At 37.2% G+C, this 6000-nt stretch overlaps 1 pseudogene across 1 annotated transcript; it reads right to left on the reverse strand.

The window, feature by feature from the left end:
• Positions 1-3843: 3843 nt before the first annotated feature.
• Positions 3844-5686, reverse strand: LOC147370481 (cytosolic 5'-nucleotidase 3A pseudogene; annotated as a pseudogene). Its single transcript, XR_015166139.1, has one exon. The product of XR_015166139.1 is annotated as a cytosolic 5'-nucleotidase 3A pseudogene (transcript).
• Between the last annotated feature and the right edge of the window lie 314 nt (positions 5687-6000).

Consider the following 6000-nt stretch of genomic DNA (forward strand, 5'->3'; position numbering starts at 1 on the left):
TAGTATATGACTTAGGCCATTTAGTTTGTGACAGGCCGTTTCACATATTTTTCTAAGTTTCTATTTTTTTAATGTCTACTATTCTTTGTATTACCTTTAAGAAATGGTATATATTGCAGTAAGAAAAGATGTAGACATATCATTATCAAGTTAAGCACATCAAAGATAGCAGTTTATCAATCAGTAAGAGCTGAAGTGGAAAATAGTTACTTGTTTGCATGCAAGTAACAAAAGAAAAGGAAAAGGGCAGTTACTTTGGGGTTAACTTGGCAACATCAATGCAGTTCGTCTCCTTCCACATTAGGCTTGACAGACCAATGAAAAAGGAGCATCATTTAGGGATTAACTTGGCTTCAAAGTTGCCCCAGAATTACTATATGTCAAGAATGTTTTCCCTACTTTTGTTCATGATATAATTTTCCTGCTACCCATTTACAATTAAATCTGCTTGCTGCTGCTGCTAAGTAGCTTCAGTCGTGTCCAACTCTGTGTGACCCCATGGGCTGCAGCCTACCAGGCTCCTCCATCCCTGGGATTCTCCAGGCAAGAGCACTAGAGTGGGTTGCCATGTCCTTTTCCAATGCATGAGAGTGAAAAATGAAAGTGAAGTTGCTCGGTCATGTCTGACTCTTCGCGACCCCATGGATTGAAGCCTAGCAGGCTCCTCCATCCATGGGAGTGTCCAGGCAAGAATACTGGAGTCGGGTGCCATTGCCTTCTCCTGGGGTAAATTAGTACTGAATTTTGATTGAGTCTAGACTAAGCAAGGCTCCAAGTAACAGTAGGTGGGCTTTTCCTTGCCATCTCCTGGGCATACGGGGTAGCTAGTTATTTTTGTTCAGCCTTGCAATCCTGGCCTGCCAGAAATTTTTTGACAAGAGATGACTACACAGGAAATAAACAAAAGATAAGCATTAAAATGTTAAATGTTGTCAAAAGCTTTGGGCTTCTCAGAAATGGGAAGTTTTCAGAAATTTGGTCTGGGCTCAGCAAGAAAAGAAAATCTTAGAGGGGATCAGCTAGTTTAAATAGCTTCATTTTTTTGATACTACAGAGATCCTTTGTGGAAGTTAGACTTCTAAGATTGCACTTAATGATGGTCATTTACTATACTGTTTTTGAACACCATTATCTTCGTAACATTTTTAAGGAGAATATCCACTTCTGCGTGAACTTACAATATCATTCATTCTTATTTAATATATATTAGAACATAATTGATTGCTGTTTTAATAAGAATAATTGTGATGTGCTTATATGTGTGTAATTTATGTACTTCCTAGAGAATCAGAACTCTGTTGGCCTCCCTTGTCACTACTTGACAAATACTGAAAGACTCAACATTTGACAAGTAATACTTTGGACACCTGATGCAAAGAACTGACTCATTTGAAAAGACCCTGATGCTGGGAAAGATTGAAGGCAGGAGGAGAAGGGGATGACAGAGGTTGGATGGCATCACTGACTCAAAGGACATGAATTTGAGTAAGCTCCAGGAGCTGGTGATGGACAGGGAAGCCTGGCGTGCTGCAGTCCATGGGGTCCTAATCCTGAATATGATGGTATTAGGAGGTCAAGCCTTTGGAAGGTGAGGAGGGCTGATCTATCATGAATGGGATTAGTGTGTACATAAGAGAGGCTCCACACTGCTTCCTTACTCCTTTTCATTGTGTGATAACACAGTGAGAAGGCACCATCTATGAACCAGAAAACAAGATCTCACCAGACACTGAATCTTTCAGGACCTGGATCCTAACCTTCCCAATGTCCATAGCTGTAAGCAATAAATTTCTGTTGTTTATGAGCTACCTAGGAACTTTGTTATAACAGGCCAAAGGGACTAACACAAACAGTAGCAACACCAACAAAACAAAATTAAAAACAGAAAACTAGGAATGGACTATATAGTGACATTTACCACCAAACTTTCCATAAACCTTATCATGAATAAGCACTTTTATGCATTTTTGAAATATTATTTTCATAAAAATTGGGAATTAGGAAATTGAGCCCAGTGACATAAGAGGTGTTGCAATGCCAAACCAAAAGTCACAAAATCCTAGAAATTCTGGCTAATGATGGACTATGAGTAGCTTACTAACCTGTTGGGGTTTTAAAGCATGGCTTCCTCTGGAGGGTAAACTGACCAGACCATTAATAAAATGTTTTGCTTTGAATCATTTTGGTTAAAAATTTTTTTTCAGTTTTAGTAAATCAGATGGAAGTAATTTTCTTTGGAACAGAATGTTCCTTGGAAACAACTTTCATTTTTCCCTAGTTTAAATTTGAGAACTAAACTGGTGAATGCTATGACCAAGGACTATGTCATAGAAAAGAAAAAATAATAGTGGCTAAGATATTAGAAATAGACTAAAGCTGGTTTTGCTCACAATATGATTATGCACAAGTAATTTTTTAATAATAAACGACAGTTTTGAAAGTTTTATATGAAGTATATCCAATTAGCTTTCCATGAAGATTTGAAAATAAAATCATAACTTAGATTGAAAGAGTACAGTTAATGAAGGGAAGAATTGACAACCTGTATTTCATTAAAATGAAAACTTTATTTCTGCAAAAGACATTACCAAGAGAAATAAAAGTCAGACCACGGACTAGGAGAAAATATTTGTGAAAAACATATTTGATGAAAGACAATTGTCAAAAATACCCAAAGAATTCTTGAAACTCAAAAATAAGAACACAAATAGCATGATTAAAAAATAGGAAAAAAGATTTTAGAAAAACTTTACCAAAGAAGATATACAGATAGCAAATAATAGGAGATACTAAATATTATTAAAAGATATTCTATATTATATATCATCAGGGACATGCAAATTAAGACAACAAGAGTGAAATACCACTACACATCTATTAAAATGATCAAGATCCAGACACTGACACCACCAAATGCTGGTGAGGATGTTAAGTAATAGGAACACCCGCTCACTGGGCTTGGGAATGCAAAATGGCATAACCAGCTTGGAAGATAGTTTGGCAGGTTCTTACAAAACAAAACATATTTTCTGTTTACAATCTCTCAATCATTCTCCATTACCTAAAGAAGTCAAAAACTATGTCTACACAAAAACTTGCACACAGGTATATACAGCAACTTTATTTGTGATTGCCAAAACTTGGAACCAACCAAGATGTCCTTCAATAGGCAAACGGATAGATAAAGTATGATATATAGAGACAGTGGGATATTATTCAGTGCTTAAAGGAAATGATCTATCAACCTACAAAAATAAGGAAACTTAAATGCCTATTATGGAAAGAAGCTAACCTGAAAAACCATACATACTGTATATTCCAACTATAAGACATTCTCACTGGAGAAGAAGAAGGCAAACCATCACTTCATGGCAAATTGTTGTTGTTGTTCAGTTGCTCAGTCGTGTCTGACTCTGCAACCCCATGGACTGAAGCACATCAGGCTTCCCTGTTCTTCACAATCTCCCAGAATTTGCTCAAACTCATGTCCATTAAGTTGGTGATGACATCCAACCATCTTTCACCCCCTCCTCCTCCTTTCCTCAATCTTTCTCAGCATAAGGGTCTTTTCCAATGACTTGGCTCTTTGCATCAGGTGGCCGAAGTAGTGGAGCTTAGCTTCAGCATCATCCCTTCCAAGGAAATCAAGGGGTTGATTTCCTTGAGGATGGACTGGTTTGATCTCCTGGCTGTCCAAGGAACTCTCAAGAGTCTTCTTCAGCACCACAGTTCAAAGGCATCAATTCTTCAGCACTCAGTCTTTTTTATCGTCCAGATCTCACATCTATATATGACTACTGGAAAAACCATAGCTTTGACTATATGGACCTTTGTTGGAAATGCTTTTTATTTATTTATTTTTTATTTTTTAAGGTTTTTCATTTCATGTTTATCATCAGTGCTTTGATACAGAACATTCTGTAATAATTAGTGACATGTCGATACCAATGGATATTTTTCAAACATCAAGTACCAATATTTTTTGGTAAATACTGATTTTTACCAAACAAAAGAACTAAACATAAGTTTTAGGAGATGATTAATACCATCAGCGTAATTCACCCAAATTATAAAAATGACAACATTTAAAATCATGCACATTATTTCATCATTTCATAAAACTTTTAAAACTTCTACAAACTTTCCCAATATAAAAAGATTCCTCGAAAATGTCATAATAACATTAAGCTACAAAAGTCATTCTGGAAATTTAGGGAGTTATTTTTCCAATTTTAGCTCTAAGAATTTTTTAAAATCTGTTAAAAAATATATAGTGAGGAGTGTGTTGAGAGAGGTGGAGAAATAGGAACTTCCAGTTGATGGATTCAACAAATCTGAAAATACTTCAGTAATACAGAGGAAAAACTTCAAGAGCAAGAATATATTATAAATAAAAAAAGTCTTTTAGCCAGATGAACAGATGAGCAGCTCTTTCATCAATTGCACCCATGGTCGAGAGGTCTTCTTGAAGAATGGTTGTTTATAGAATCTTCTGTAAGACAGAGTTGGCTACATCCAGTGATTCATCTTTTACTAGAACAATATCATAAGAGTCCATGTACTTTTCTAAAAGCTCATCCACTCTATCATTTAGATACCCAATTTTCAGGATGTGTTCCACATTGGCTACTCCATCTGCCATTTTTAAGTCCCCTTGGGAGTCTCCCAGGAGAATTATGTTGCTATTGTTTTTTAGTTGATTGAAATATTCTGTATTCTTCAAGGAACCATCATGTTTGTTAAACACATGAGTTAGTTCTCCTTTAAATCCTTTGAGCAGCCCATTGTCATCAAAATCCATGAAGTTGGACACCACTTTGACATTTGGGTAATATACACCAGCTTGACGGATAACTTCCTCCAGCACATCACCGATACCAGCCGAAAATATGAACACAGGAATACCGTATTTTTGCAGCTTATCAAAGAAATTCTCATATCCTTCCTTGAGCATAATGTCAGATTCTTCCACAATTTCTTTAAGTTTGGCTTTCGGTAAAGCCTGTTCAACAAGCAAACTATGTGATTTAGTATACCATTCTACTATATAAGGGTACTTCTCTTCTATAGTAAGAACAGGATCAACTTCAATAGCATAATATTTTTCCTTTAGTTGCAGTAACTTTTCTCGACATTCATCTGTGATTAGCTTACAGTTGTCAATGACATTATGACATGATGGGCATCTTTTTCCTTTGTAGGAAAATTGACTCAGTGTCATATCAAAGTCTGTTATTATCTGAAGTTTAGCAGCTCCTCCTTTGATAAGACCACAGATAATTTCTTCTACTCTTGTAGGGTTCTTGATGTGAACTGAATTTTTCTGGATTTCCGGCATCATTTCGATGATCTTGGTCTTCCGGCCTGTCTTTCTCTTCAAGGTGAATATGTACTGGGCCAGCACCACCCCCGCCACCAGGGCGCACACGCTGGCGCTCGCTACCGCGCCCACCCTCGCTACCGCCGCTCGATCCATGGACCTGGCCTCTTTTGCCTCGCGGTTCGAGAAGAGCTGGAAATGCTTTTTAATAATGTCTCTGCTTTTTAGTATGTTGTCTAGGTTTGTCATAGCTGTTCTTCCAAGGAGCAAGCATCTTTTAATTTCATGGCTGCAGTCACCATTTGCAGTGATTTTGAAGCCGAAGAAAATAAAGTCTGTCACTATTTCCATTGTTTCCCCATTTATTTGCCATGAAGTGTTGGGACCAGATGCCAGATCTTCATATTTTGGATGCTGAGTTTTAAGCCAGCTTTTTCACTCTCCTCTTTCACCTTCATCAAGAGGCTCTTTAATTCCTCTTTGCCTTGTCATAAGGATGGTGTCATCTGCATATCTGAGGTTATTGATATTTCTCCCAGCAATCTTGATTTCAGCTTGTGATTCATCCAGCCCAGCACTTCACCATGATCTACTCTGCATATAAGTTAAACCAGCAGGGTGACCACACAGTCTTGATGTATTCCTTTCCCAATTTGGAACCAGTCTGTTGTTCCATGTCC

Source organism: Bos grunniens, chromosome 6, assembly GCF_055505025.1.
Source record: "Bos grunniens cultivar Pamir isolate PY7600 chromosome 6, Bosgru_T2T1.0, whole genome shotgun sequence".
Taxonomy (NCBI): Eukaryota; Metazoa; Chordata; class Mammalia; order Artiodactyla; family Bovidae; genus Bos; species Bos grunniens.